Source organism: Leuresthes tenuis, unplaced genomic scaffold (genome assembly GCF_036924035.1).
Source record: "Leuresthes tenuis unplaced genomic scaffold, fLeuTen1.0.hap1 SCAF_24, whole genome shotgun sequence".
NCBI lineage: Eukaryota > Metazoa > Chordata > Actinopteri > Atheriniformes > Atherinopsidae > Leuresthes > Leuresthes tenuis.
The window spans coordinates 22,368,385-22,384,015 of record NW_027325378.1 but is presented as its reverse complement, the minus strand read 5'-3'; positions in this window follow the sequence as shown (position 1 = coordinate 22,384,015).

The window sequence follows — 15,631 nt, the reverse complement described above, 5'->3', positions numbered from 1 at the left end:
TTGTTTTTTCTACTAAATAAAGACAAGGAAAAATGCAAAAACAAATCCAGCTTTCATGAAAATGCTGTTTTATTTCAACTGATTACTTTGAACATCTGCAAGTTAGTTATTAGTGATTACAGCTCTCCTAAAATACAAATTATTGGTTATATCATTATCATTGGTTATTGCTATACACTTGCTAATATATTTACAAATGCTGCCAAGAGCCCAGTATTTCCTATCATAAACACCAGAAGCATCATGTTCTTGAAGAAATTGCACTGATGAATCAAATAGATGAGGGAGAGATAGAAAGACAATAAAGCATTAAATAATGCATATAGTAATTGAAATCTAGGAAAGGTTTCTATTTCTGACCTTTTCATGTTGCTGTCTCTCTGACTGAGCAAACACATAGTTTTCTGTGTTATCACTGTTGCAGCTACCTTTGGACAAATATATAATGTTTATTTTTGAATATAGAAATTAATCTATTTCATGATGATAAATAATAGAGTCTATATCATATAGAGTCTATGAAGTTCTGCTATTGAAACACCAGTACTATTACATTTGTCTGCATGACAGCAGTATTGATCATGGACGATCACATCAGGCGTCTAAGATTAAGGCTGGAAGAGCAGACAGTGAGAGTCAGGAGACGAAGAATCGAGCAGCAGGCGATACTTCTTTGTTTCATGAAGGAAAGAAGGAGAGCAGAGCGAATGTGCGAATGCAAAATTAAACAAATTTGAGGTGGACAGTTCTTAGAACTGCATTCTAAGAACTCTCTGTCCGAATGCACCTATTGTCTGGATGACAGAGTGCAATGACACTGCAGCCTATGTAAGGGTGAGAATCTGCTGACTAAAGGGAAGGAAAAAACTCAGGAAGAGGAAACGCAGTGTTTAACTTTTAAAAATAGTTTGATTTAATGTGGTAGTATGCTGCCAAGAAAATACCAAAAACTGCACAAGAACTACAAGTAGAGAATTACAATCACTTCAGTATTTACTTGTAGTACTATGCCTATCTCTCAGCACCCATACACAAAAACTTGATCTCTTGGAGATTATGCATTCAACCATATTCACTGAGTAGCCAGTAGTTAGTTTCCAATGGCAGTTGGAAAGATACAGTGATTTTGTAATTTGAAATAATACCTCTGTGGCTACATTCTACTCTTGATGCTTCTAATTCAGAAATTCTCGTAGTTCATTAAAACTTGTGTCTTAGTTTAATTACTTGCTCGTCTTTTCTGTCTGTTTTGATGTCATAAAAATTTGATCATCAGACAGTTTCTTAAACAGTGAGAATGACAAAAGTTACTCATAATTTGTAAAAATAACCCTAATTTCAATAAATTGTTTTCAATATTTGTTTTTCAATTAAACGTAATAACAAGTGATACAAACAAATTTATTCTATATCCTGATACAGATTTGTTCTTCTGAACTTGTCATACTGATACATCACACAGCAATATAGAATAAATCATTTTTAAAAAGTCCCTGTGCCAGTTGATGTCTTCTCTCTTAATCGTTTTGAAAACTTTTTTCTATGCTCCAAGCATCATCATGTCTCCATGTTCAGACAGTCTAGAATATAAAACTGCAACTGTCAGGTTTCAACTCTCTGCTTTGCGATACCTGCACTCTCTTATCAGCCTCATCCCGTCCACCTGGGTGCTGCCTAATTGCTTACCTGTTCTCACCTGATCATATCTCTACTTAAGCTCTCTCCAGTCTCTGTTTCCCTGCTAGATTATCACCAGCCATTTGTCAAGTGAAAGCCAGCATTATATCAACGATCAGCTCTGCCGCCAACCACGTTCACATCCCCGGATTATTCCTCCTGCCTTGCCCACAACAGACTTTTCTTGCCTTTCTGGATATCGACACACGCTCTGCCTTTGGACCACCGACCCTCGCCTAGCCCCCTTGTTAAGTACCTGACATCTGCCTACCTGTGTTTTGACCGTTTCTTGCCTTTGACCCTGCATCTGGATTGTGGACTTTTAATATACTCTCTCCTTCCCTCAAGTAGTGGCTGCTACCCTGCATCTTCATACCTACCACTTATTATCAGCCTCTGTACAAAATAAACTCATCTCTGGAACTACTGTCTGTGGCTGAATTTTCGGGTCCTCACTGTTACCCATTAGAGTAACATATTATTTAGATGGGTCAAATGTTACCATTTTAATGCTTGTGGGGCCCCATGCGTTAGATTCTAGTTTTCACATTATACCATAAGGCAATGATGGGTGGAAATTCAGAATTACTTTCAGGCTTTTCTCAATTCTAAATCCCTGACAGAATTAGTATCAACCCATAATACAACATTTAGAGTCCTGTATAATGTTTCTCTTACAAACTGATATACCTTCAAATCTCTTAAATATTATTAGGATTTTCCTCAGGGATCGCTGTGAAACTGAAAACCTCTTTTAAGACCATGGCATTGTTGAAATAGTTGAGAATTAGGTAGGGAACTTTTACCCTGAGGTTCAGCTCTTTACAGCACTCAATATTCAAGTTAGGGTAGTCTTAGTTTCAAATATATTGATGTTCTGATTTATCTTTCTTGACAGCAGTCTGCTAGAGGCAGGGATGAAATAGTCATATCCAGATAATCAGTGTGGAGTAAATACACTTTTCATAAGTGAATTAAACAAGAAAAACAACTAGATTATTTTCCTTATCCTAGATATTGGTGCTCAACTTTAAAGGTGCCATTGTGCCCTCTTCTTCATAGTTCTCCATTTCATCTTGGTTCAGCTAAACTACTGTTGGTTTCTCACCCACTTCATCTGTTGGGGTTGCCACAGAAACGACATGAAATGATGTGAGCTGTTCCAACCAAATCTAAATAAATTAAAATACATTTGAATATGTTGCATCCCTCTGCATCTCCAACTGCCTAGTGGCAATGCATAAAACGTTTAATGGGGTATGGGCTAGTGAATGAGTTCAAGTTTAGCGGGAGGGGCTTTTACTCCCCCTAAAGTTCTCATCATTTAACTTTCCTCTTTGCCATTAACACAACTGAATGCTCCAGAACAGCAAACTGCAAAAATTTCTCCTCCTAAAGAAATTGTCACACTTGCTGATGATAGATTAATTGGGTGTATTTGCATATCAGCATTTGGCTGCTGCTTTGAATTTGAATCCTTCTGGAAGCATTAAGGGCATACTTTATTACACAGAAATCATTTCCAAATGTTGACTTTGTTTTTGTTAAATAAATAGTAACACGTAATGTGTTACATGTCATTTGTTACTTTGCAACTAGGGTGTATTTACTTCATTTTAAGACATTGTAAGGATGAGAAAAGTCATAATACAGCTATCTCACTCTCTCTATCAATTCACTATTTTAAGTTGAGGTTCCAGAAAAGCATTTATACAATACTGAACTTTTTGGAAATGTGTATATTTTCATCAGATGATACATTACTAATATGTCATACAGTATCTTACTATCCAAACAAAAACTTTTAGATAAGTTGAATTTAACTAAAAGTGACAGTGTAAGAACTTCTAAAGTAAGATTATTCAAACTTCAGAGTGTATTAATGTTGATTTTCTGTTATGACAGCTAACAGTTTCACGGGCGAGCATATCAGTAAGTATCCTATGCTATACTCCCATACTTATGAATGCAAACATATAACTAATCCCCTTCATAATGAAATAATTCAGTCAGTGAGAAAACATACTGATATATTATGTTGGTAGCTGTTTTGAGTATCTGTGATGAGTCACGATGAACAAATGTTTAGATAAATTCAACACTGTGACAATCGCATTGCGGAACAGCATGTGACCAACACATCTTAGTCCTTTACACACATACTGTCTGAATGAACAGTTCAAGGAACACACACAAACTCAAAATACTTTTACAGCATAGAAGCTGATTAACAGTAATATAATCTATGTGAGAAATAAAGTTTAACTTGCTGGGGTAGAAACAACACACACTATGTTTCCACCATTCCACGGTTTTTCAACCTACAAGTATCTAAGGGGGTTTGACAGTATAACAATGCACATAAGGAAGTTTGCTAATATCTAATATCCCAATTTAGTTTCTTTGAATTGTTATGTGATTAACTGAGCAACAATACAGACATTCAAATCTTGTTTTAAATCTTGTTTTAATTCCTTCTAATTAGAGCAATACAAATATTTTGCATAAGTTAGTGAGAAAGATCCCTTCCCTCGTGTTTGAATGTGGATATAATGCTGACCTTTTATCAAGAGGAAATATTCACTTTTTCATACAAATGGTGAAGCCACTTCCAACATACCCCTGCTGAGATCTACCATGTGCAATAAATAGGCAGTAGCTCTGGTTTAAGTCAAATCTGGATGCTGTTTCTATGGAAACGGCCTCTGTCAACCAGCCTTGAGGCTTGACCCCAAAGTCTCCTGGAAACAGGGAGAGTAAGATCAACTATGACAAGTGTGACAACTGTGTGTTTGTTGAAAAATACGAATGTCACCAGCCATGTTTTTGAATAAGTATTTTTATGTGTGTACCTCTATTATTCACATAGAGATAGATTTCATAATTTCCCTTCAAAGACAGAAACACTTACACTTATATATGTACTGATGATCATGTTCAGTTAAAAGAAAATGTGTCTGGTTGTAGAAGGAATCTAAACATTTTCCAGTGACTTTGCAAACAAAATCATCTTCAGCTGTTAACAGTCCAAGAACCGGCAAGGAAATTGACCAAATTAAAAAACTTTAACTGATGTTACGGAAGCTTATTGAAGTCACTTGGAAAAAAAAAAGAAACTTTTTTTGGGTTTTTTTTTTTTCTGTTGCAGGTCATTAATGACCTTCTCTGCATGTCAGAATTTCCAGAAAATTTTATTTTCTGCAATAAATCATTTACATGGCTCAGGTTTGACATGACTAAAGAACTAATGTCACATCAGAACATTTAATTGTGTATAAGTAGTGGTAAACAATGGTCTCTAATGTTATCCCTTTCATCTATGCATCTATCCCAGACCAGTCTTATCAGAATTTGTAAAATACACATTTCACAATCCAGGCTTCAAAATTATGAGAGTCATCCATCCATTTTCTATACCCATTTATTCCAATTTAATTCAGCCTATCCCAGCTATCATTGGGCAAGAGGCTGGGTACACCCTGAACAGATTGCCAGTCCATCAGGAGGTCACACAACCATGAACGCTCACACTCACTCCTTGGGTTAATTTCACCAATTAATCTAGCATTGTCTTACTGTGAGGCAACAGTGCCAACCACCATACCACTATGCAGCCCAAATTGTGAGATGAGAATGTTTTTAGTTTGGCTTTTTTTTTGTCAAATGTGGCATTGCTTAATGTGACAGAAACCTAAAACAACAAGTATTGTAAGTATTTGATGATGTACATTTTTCTGAGAAAAATGTAAATCTAATTGTAACCATGTACATTAATTCCAACACTAGCCCTGTACTTTTTCTCCCTGCTGTAACATTAGCAGATGGGAGCAAAAAAGTAAGGAACTAAGGAAAAGGTCCCAAAGGATGGGACTTGTACCAATAATCTCTCAGGCACTAAGGGAATTTTTATTCGTTAGGAGTGGCAACTGTCAACATAATCACATTGGCAATGAGTAAAAAAATTAAAAAATAATCAGAAGCACGACTGTATTGCTGTATCACAGAACTGTAAGAGCAAATCATGGTCAGCAGATATTGTATTTCCAACACAGTCTCACTCCAAAACGTAGGATAACTATTTTGTTAAACTTTTGTAAAGTTGGAAGTGTAGCAGAGAGCGAGGTGCATGACTGAAATCTCAAGTCACTGCCATGAATGGATCAGGGTATTGTTTTTAGGGCTTGGCAACTAATGTTACACTCAGCACTGGCAGGCAGGTAAACATGGGCAAAAAAACTCACAGCCAGGAGACAGAGATGCCTGTCTGGAGTCTGAAAAAAAGGTGCAATCCAATTCACTGTAATCCAATCTAATCCAATCAATCCATTTCCAAATTGGATTTATTTATTTATTATCTATTTATTCCACCATGTCATAGTGAAATTAATAATATTGCTTCTCAATATTCCTGCTGCATGCTGGTCAGGGCTCCAAGTTCATCCATGGGAAGAATATAGTTTAAACTTCTTCCTTCTTTCTCTCTTTCCTGCTGTGCATCCTGGACATCTCCTTTTCAACCCATTTAGAGTTGGAGTCTTATTCCAGGCATTACTTGGGCTTTAAAATGCTCAGCTACTCCCCCCACATGTCAACAATTTTCCTGTTGGCATGGTTTAGGATCATATAATATGTTTGAAAAAAAATTAAATGCCATAATTACCAGCAGAAATCATTCATTGGGTAATGAATAACTCACAAAATCAATCTTTGTCACTTTTAACATCCAGAAAAGAAGGTAGGAGAGGACGGTTGGAAGTACTTTCTTTCTCTTTATATTCTTTTACACATTTTTAATGCTTTGTCTGCTCCCTGCTGCAATGCTTTTATTTTATGTAAAGCACTTTTAATTGTTTTGTACATGAAATGTGCTATACAAATAAATTTGACTTTGACTTTGACTCATTTGCAGACAGTCACTCACAGACCCAGTGTAAGCGTTATCTGAATCAATATTATCATCTTTTTCCTTTCTTTTTTATTTTATTTTTTATTATAGATTCTACTGTCACCTGCAATTGGCTAGCTTTGGGGATTAAAAGTACATTATTAGGCTTACACAGTAAGTAATATATATTCAGCATTAGATATAAAGGATGCAGTTATATTAAAAAAATTTAAAAAAAATACTAGATCATGTGTATGCATAAAAATATTCAATACTTACTATCTAAAGAGTATCACTATTTTTTGGCACGACAACGTTTTTTCACTTTGGACAAATGTACTTATAATGCATTCTGAAGTGCAACTGACTGAGTTTCTCTCCTGTTCATTTGGTCTTCTCCAGAATGCCACTAGTTCTACAAATTTGCATAAGCAGTCTTAACACGTTTGAACAAGAAAAATATTAACTTTCCAGAATGGTGCCGCCCTAGAGGCAGACAGTCTACTTCAGTAGCTCTGGGGATACTGTGTCTTTCTTTCTGTCTTCTTTGGATGACTACTTATCTTTCTTCTATGAAATCACAGATTTCTGAATTATCTTTCTGTGCTGGCAACATTGGCACTTTTTGTTATGATGCTTTTAGAATGCCCGAGCGGCCATGGAGACAACAAGGAGAATTCCAAGATTGATGATCCAGATACATTTATTTTTACTACCAATAATTTCCATCCACCCACACCTACATTAACACAGACATCATCATCATCATCTTCTTCGTGTGAGAGGTGTGGAAGTGGAGCTGAGAGAAAGTGATTTTCTTACCTTTTTTATCTATCTTTGTCTTAATTTGTTTAATGTGTCATTAGTTGTGTTGGTTTTGAGTACTTTGCAGTGTGTTGAAAGTTTAATTTAGCTTTTTTGTTGTTGTGTTTGGTGTGCTTCCCAGCCTTGCTGGGAGGGGTTACATGCTGCCATTCCGACATCTCGCCATTCCGACATTGGTCTCCAATTGTCGAAATGGCGACACTTAATTTTTTATCAAACGTCCCGCCATTCCGACACTTTTTTCCTCCTATGGTCGGAATGGCGGTATGTTTTTTTTTTTTTTAACATACCGCCATTCCGACAGTTCCTTTTAATAGCCTATGTTTTACCCAAAACATTTTGCACTAATGATATGCCGGCGCAAATACGCGCGCCGGCATATCAGCCTCGCAAACAAACTTTAATAATCTATTATCAAAAGCCCCTGAAATGTCAAATATAAAAATACAGATATTAATGTAACTCTGGCGAGACTGAAACTGATTAAGCAGAAATACAGTGTCAGTGACCTGTATCAGCAGCCAGCTGGAGCGGAGCTCTCCACAGAGCCCATGCGTCTTTTGCACACTGTCATCATATGCAAAAGTAATAATTGTAATTACAGATATCACGGCTACTGCACAGGACACAGTTGCGAGCACTCTGCCTTGCCTTGCCAATAGGAGAGGAGAGAAATGACAGCATAGAACGTATAAAATACAACAAAATGCAGTAAAAACGTTTATTTATGTTATTCACGTGATTTATGAGTACTCGCTCCAATTATGGGAAGCGCGGATGGGCTTTGCGCATTTGGCACAAACACACAGCCGTTGCGCAAGGCTTTATACAGCCTGTTGATATCTTAAGGTCCTAACAGGTCACACCTGTGAGTAAATGTAGAGATTGTTTTTACATGGCATTACAGCTGAACATATAGCTTTTATCCACATTCCAACGTGGGAGAGCCCGAAGACGCATGTGCCAGACACACATAGGCATGCGTAAAACCAATTTCACCACTTCATGCTGTTTATTTGCTTTCTTTTAGTCAACTTTCGTTTCTTTTGGATTCTTGTGCGTATTATGGAGCCGTTTCGGTCCATATTTGTAAGCCTTTTTTCCAGGATTAAATTTTCGGAAGTTGAAACAAGTGGCATTGGAGTGTGTGATTAAAAACCACCGCGGACTGCTTCTCCTCCTCCAGTTGCCGAGACTTTGTGTTTTTAATAACGCTTATCTGTAAACATGTGTTAAACATTTAAATTGCATGAACAGAAAGAAGGGACTCACCTGTTGAGTAACGCACATTTCCATATACGGAAAGCCTTGTCGGAATGGTGGGAAGTTTGAATGTCGAAATAGCGGGATGTCGGAATGGTGGGATGTCGGAATAGCAGATGTCGGAATGGTGGGATGTCGGAATGGTGGGACGTTTGCATGTCGGAATAGCGGGATGTCGGAATGGTGGGATGTCGGAATGGTGGGATGTCGGAATAGCGGGATGTCGGAATGGCGGGATTTCGGAATGGGTGTTGCCACCCGCTGGGGGGCCACAATGGCGTCCAGTGGCTTCTCCGTGCTGTCCCGGAAGCACGGCATCAGGGTCGGTGCCGGCTCTCCGTGCACCGTGGAAGAGGTGGCGCTGGCCGTGGGGCAGGTGATCGGGCACAGCTCAGTTAAGTCTGCTGCCCGCATGAACAAGGCGGTGGTGTTATTTGTAGAGAAGGTGGAGCAGGTAAACAGGTTGGTGGAGACGGGCATCACTGAGAACGGGACGTTTGAGCCGGTGCTGCCGTTAACGCAGCCGGCCACGAAAATCACCTTATCAAACGTCCCCACTTTCATCAGTGATGAATTCCTGATGAAATAATTATCCAGACACGGAAAGGTAGTGTCACCAATCAGGAAGGTTCTGTCTGCTTCTCCTCCTCCAGTTGCCGAGACTTTGTGTTTTTAATAACGCTTATCTGTAAACATGTGTTAAACATATAAATTGCACGAACAGAAAGAAGGGACTCACCTGTTGAGTAACGCACATTTCCTTATACGGAAAGCCTTGTCAGAATGGTGGGACGTTTGCATGTCGGAATGGTGGGACGTTTGAATAGCGGGATGTCGGAATGGCGGGATTTCGGAATGGGTGTTGCCACCCTCCCAGCCACAGTGCTCCGGCCAGGCGGGCGGCTATCGCCGCTGAGCCGGCCGCTCCCGGTAGGCGGTGGGCGGCGGTTGTCGGCGGCCGACCCGGTGCGGCGGTGCGGCCACAGCCGATTCCGGGGGGGTCGGTGCTGCGGAAGGAACTGTGGGAACTGCAGAGAAACAGCAGGCTGAGGAGACCCAGAGCCAGGCTGGAGGGAGTGCTGAGGTGAGTAGTGAGAGGGAAGATGGGGGGTGTGAAACGGGTGAGATGACAGGTGATAATGTAGGTGAAGTAGCGGGTGAATTAATCCCAGAGGTGGGTGAAACAGTTGAGGAGAGTGAGATGGATAATGTTGATTGTGGAGTGGGTGAGGAAAATAAAGTAGTAAGTGTGTTGGGAGAGGCAGGTGATATAACAGGAGAACTGTGTGAAGAGTCCGAGGTCGCAGGCAAGCTTTTATTAGGAATATTTTACCCAAAAGCGCATATTGGCATTTTAACTCTGTTTTAACTGTTGATAAATCTTTCAGGGAGGTTTTAAGCTTGTTCTGGAATGATTTTAGACAGAGAAAAAGCGAATTTGTCAGTCTGGGACAGTGGTGGGACCATGGAAAGGTTCAGATTAAACTTTTATGTCAACAGCACGCGCTCAATGTCACACGTGACATTCACAGATCTATCAAAGATCTGGAGACTGATATTGTGGATCTCGAGTGTGAGAGCGAGTCCACAGGAGATCAAGGATATATTGAAATCCTCAAGTCAAAAAAGACGGCTTTGGCCGACCTGCTGGACACTAAAGTACAGGGTGCACTGGTCCGGTCCCGGGTCCAAGACATCAGGGAGATGGATGCTCCATCAAGCTATTTCTTTGCATTGGAGAAGAGACGAGGGCAGAAGAGACAAATCCACTCTCTGCTCTCTGAGACAGGACTGACAGAGCCGGGTCTCATTAGGAAAAGGGCTGTCGAGTTCTTTACCTCACTGTTCAGAAATTAACATAAAGAGGATGAAGAACTGATGGAGGAGGTCTGTGGTGGACTTCCTCAGCTGTCTGAGGAGGTGAACTCACAGCTCGACAGGCCACTGACTCAACAGGAGCTGCACGCTGCACTGCAGGGCATGCAGGGGCAAAGGACTCCAGGCATCGAAGGCTATAAGGCTTTCTGGGACATCTTAGCCCACGACATCCTAGATGTCTTTGAGGAAAGCCTTATGTCTGGGTCACTGCCACTGTCATGTCGGAGAGCCGCCGTCACCCTCTTGCCAAAAACCGGCTGCTTGGATGACATAAAAAACTGGCGTCCTGTCTCTCTCCTCTGTATGGAGTATAAATTATTGTCCAAAGTCTTAGCCAACAGGCTGAGAGTGTAACAGGTGGTGTATGGACCCAATTGCCGTACAAAGGAGTCAGAAGACAGTGGTAAAAAGTTCAAGGCTTTACTGAGACTCTGGCAGACAGACAAACGGTTTAGAAACCGGCAAACAGGAATCAGGAGAGGAGAGGCAAAGTTCTTGGTCAGGGACAGAAGGCTCGGTCGAATTACCAGGAGGCAGACGAGGCAGGGAATCAGGGACAGACGAGGTCGGTACCGGTAAAGCTGGCAGGAGAACGCTGGAAAGACATGCATGGCAAAGAACAATCTGGCAAAGTATAGAGTGTGGAGCTGGTGACTATATGCTGGGCTGATTGCATGTGATGAGAGGCAGCTGTGTGCACAGGTGAGTGGAGTGAACTGATGAGGTCTGTGTGGCTGACAGGCTGAGTGGGGCAGAAGCAGGATCAATGGAAAATTACTGATGGTTGGATGACTAAACTGTGACAGACGTACTGTGTACCCGGCAGGTCGATGGTAGATGATATCTACCTGATTCAGGATGTTTTGGAGGTCTTAATTAGGCATAAACACTGGATTGATCTCATTAGATCAAGAAAAGGCTTTTGACCGCGTTGAACACAGCTTCCTCTGGAAGGTCATAGAGAGGTTTGGGTTCAGCGCAGGTCTTATAGCCAAGATCAAAGTGTTGTACAGTGACAATGAGAGTGTGCTGAAGTTTAATGGTGGCTTGTGTGCTCCTTTTAGGGTGCATAGAGGCGTCCGACAGGGCTGTGCACTGTCCGGGATGCTCTATGCACTCTCCCTGGAACCCCTCCTGCAGAAGATAAGATCATCTGTTCAAGGTCTGTTTTTACCTGGTTTTAACATCAGTGTTGTTTTATCTGCATATGCTGATGATGTTGTTATTTTTATCAAGGACCAACAGGATGTGAGTATTTTAAACTCTGTTGTTGCAAAATTTTCTGTCGTGTCGGCTGCGAGGGTAGAAGAGCAAAGAGCAAAGCCCTGGCTGTTGGCGAGTGGCGTGAAGGCCTCCCTGTTCTCCCTCAAAGCCTAACATGGAACAAAGAAGGATTAAAGTACCTTGGCATTAATCTAGGAAACAATGACATCATGAGGAAAAACTGGGACAATATCAGTGCAATAGTAGAAAACAAACTGGCTAAGGTGGCTCCACCCAAAAATATCCTTTAGAGGCAGGGTGCTGGTCCTGAATAACCTGGTAGCTTCTTTATTATGGCACAGGTTAATCTGCCTGGACCCTCCATCAGGCCTTGTTGCAGAGATCCAGGCAAAGATGGTTAATTTCTTTTGGGATAAGTTTCATTGTGTGTGTGTTGTTTTTATCCAGAGATGAGGGGGGGCAGGTCTACCTGGCTAGTAGGACAGCCACCTTCAGGCTCCAGTTCATTCAGAGATATCTGACTGGACCTGAAGATCTGGTGTGGCGGGACGTGGCCAGCTGCATACTCAGGCGTGTCAACAACCTGGGGCTGGATACTGCTCTGTTTTTAACTGATTTTAATTCTCTAAAAGTAAGTGGGTTTCCACCTTTTTATCAGAGTGCTTTTAAATCATGGGCGCTGTTTAAGCATGAAGTGAGCAGGAAGCATAACTCTCTGTACTGGTTGTTAAAGGAGCCTCTAATATGTGGTGCCAGGCTGGATGTATGTTGCAGCACCGTGCCTGGGCTGGCGGGGGCGCTGTGCAGGTCAAAGGTTGTCTGTCTGAAGCAGCTGGTGGATGCGGCAGGACCTGCACTGACCGGCAGCCAGGCTCTGGGCTCAACTCTGGGGGTGCGCTCTGTCCGCCTGATGGAGAGGAGCCTGGAGCTCTGGAGGAAGAGGCTGACCCAGAAGGAGAGAGACCTTCTCCTGAGGTACGGCAGAGAAGAGGCCGAACCTGACGCCAAAGACCCATACCCAGAGATACACCTGGACCCCAAATTCACAGAGCTCAGCGGTCCGCTACTGAGAGTCTGTGGGGGGGACAAACTAAGCCTGCACAAGGCTGATAAAAAGACTTTATATATGAACTGTGTGAAAAGCATCCACAAAACAAAACTGTGCAATAGAGCTGAAAGCGTGTGAACTGAGCCCACAGTGAACAACTCTATATGCGGCTGTAGCTCAGGAGGAAGAGCAGTCGCCCACCAAACGGAAGGTTGGTGGTTCGACTCTGGCTTCCCCAGGATACATGTCGAAGCGTCGTACATTGTAGTTATGTGTATCTTAAGACGTGCTGTGTGAGTGGGGTGAATGCGGCTTTCAGTGGTCAATTAGACTAGAAAAGCGCTATACAAGTACAAGTCCATTTACCATATATAAACCTCCCTTAAAAAAGAGAACTGGAGATCTCCAGTGGAGAATTTTACATCGTGCCATTGCTACGAATGCCTATTTATCTGTTTTTACTCACAGTGTTTTAAATGAGTCCCCTTTCTGTGGTTTGGTCAAAAACATCTTTCGTGTTTTTACTGAGTGCAATAGGTTAGCAGAGTTTTTTATTGTTTTAACTCAGTTTATCTGTGGTGTCAGATACAAAAAGACAAAAAAACAAAAGTGTCGACTCCTAAATTTTCTGGTAGGAGAGGCAAAACTGTCAATTTATCTGACCCGCAGAGACAGACTGCAGGGAGGTGCGACCCTTCATGTTGTGACTCTGTGGAGGTACAACATTAAAGCCAGACTGAGGCCGGAGTTTTGCTTCCACAGAGTCACCGGAAACATAACTGACTTTGCACATCACTGGGCTCATGAGGGGCTTTTGTGTCAGGTGTCTGGTGAAGAACTGCAATTTGCACCTTTTCTAAACTAATTGATTGATCCTTTTTTTTTTATTAAGTAAATTGTGTGATTTGTTTTGATACCAAGTGTAAATAAAGTGCTGTTAAAAATAAAAAAAATCTTCTTCTTCTTCTTTGATTTTTAATGGCAGCTGGCGACCTTGATGTTGCATATGCCACCATCTACTGGACTAAACTTCTTTCTAGTTCTTCTTTTCTATATTCTTTTAATTATTCCAGTTGACACCAGGCATCTTATAATTATTTTCCTCCCTTCTTTATATTTACCAGATTATATTCACTTATTCCTGCCTTCTGCAACCCTATCTTCATTCTTTCCCTCTCCCTTCCATATCTAGGACATGCTATCATCACATGTTCAACTGTCTCCCTCTCCCCACATCCACACTGCCCAGTTGGATGTTTCCCCATTATCTTAAGTGTATTATACAGTTTACAATGTCCTATTCTTATCCTGCTCATTATTACGTATTCTGTTCTGTTCTGTCTATAACACCCAGCCTCTCCTGCTACACTTTGCAATTTATATAAATGTCTTCCTTTTTCCTGATTCTTCAAATATTGATTCCACTGTTTGTTTGTTTTTTTTCTATACTAAACTTTTCTCTTCTCTTTTTGATAATTTTACTTTAATTTCCACCACCTCTTTCTTTACTGCCTCCTTAGCAGTTTTGTCTGCTTTTTCATTTCCTTTTATTCCTACATGAGCTGGTACCCACATGAACACTATTTCCCTCCCCTGCAGCGTTAACCTGGATATTTTTACCTGTATTTCATATAAAATTTCCTGATGTTTTTTTGCTATTCCGTTTTTAATACTGATTAAAATTAATCACTACATATAACTATTCTTCTATCCCTGACACCATCCATCCATTCTATTGCTAACAATATTACGCATAATTCCACTGCATATACACTTAAATGATCTGATGTTCTCCTTGAAATTGTCCTATTATAAATGGGAATTCCATATGTTGTATTTTTAGTTGATTCTGCTAAACCGTCTCTGACCCACCCAAAACTAATTTTTTCCTCTTTCCCCTTATTCCAGAATCAACACAGACTGACTACTTATATACGTCCTGGCCCAGAGCTGGACTATACCATTTAACCCAGGTAAAATCAGACACACACACACACACTCATACCTATATCTACAGCAATATTTACATAATTCATCACTAGAAAATATATATATAATCTTAACAATTATCAACACACCCACAGTAAACCTAATAAACATACTTATATATTTTACACCAGTTGAATACATATTTACACACCGTGAAACTCCCCTCTCCCTGTTTCCCACTTGTCCTACTCCCTCCTGGATATAATAAGGTGCGCGTACCCCGGGAATTTATTTCCCCGAACACCTCGGGAGGCAGGAAGACAAGCAGAGGTACGTGTATGCTAATCCACAATCAATACTACTAATACGTGTTGCATTAGTCTTTATTCCCTTCTACTGCTATCGGTTTATCAATTCACAGGTGAACTACGAGGTGCATCAGTCCCATGTCCCTCCCCGTGAAGTGATCATTTCCGGCCTGTAATGTACCGCACTCAATCAATAAATACATTTACACCCGTACATGTGTGTTCCGTCTGTTCAATCTTCAAACTAGTGAATTTTTCAAGAGTCTTTTAGTAACACTTATCTTGGCTAGCTAGTGACGGCGTTGTGTCGTCACAGATGCATAACCATGGCAAAAGGAATGTCGTTAACCTATTGGAGCAGCTAATTGAGCTTTCCAAACTACAAGTAATGCCTAGAGCAGGACCCCAAATAAAGATGTTGAATAGGAGTGTTTAGGATGCGGAGCAATGACAAAATGGAGCGAAAGGTGAAAGGGAGTTAAGCCATCTCTTCCCTTGATCCTCATGAAAGTGTGAGATCACTGGCAGATAAAATTGACAAGCTTGGACCCCTGATGAGGACACAGCAGGGGGGTATTCCAGAAAGGACATTCA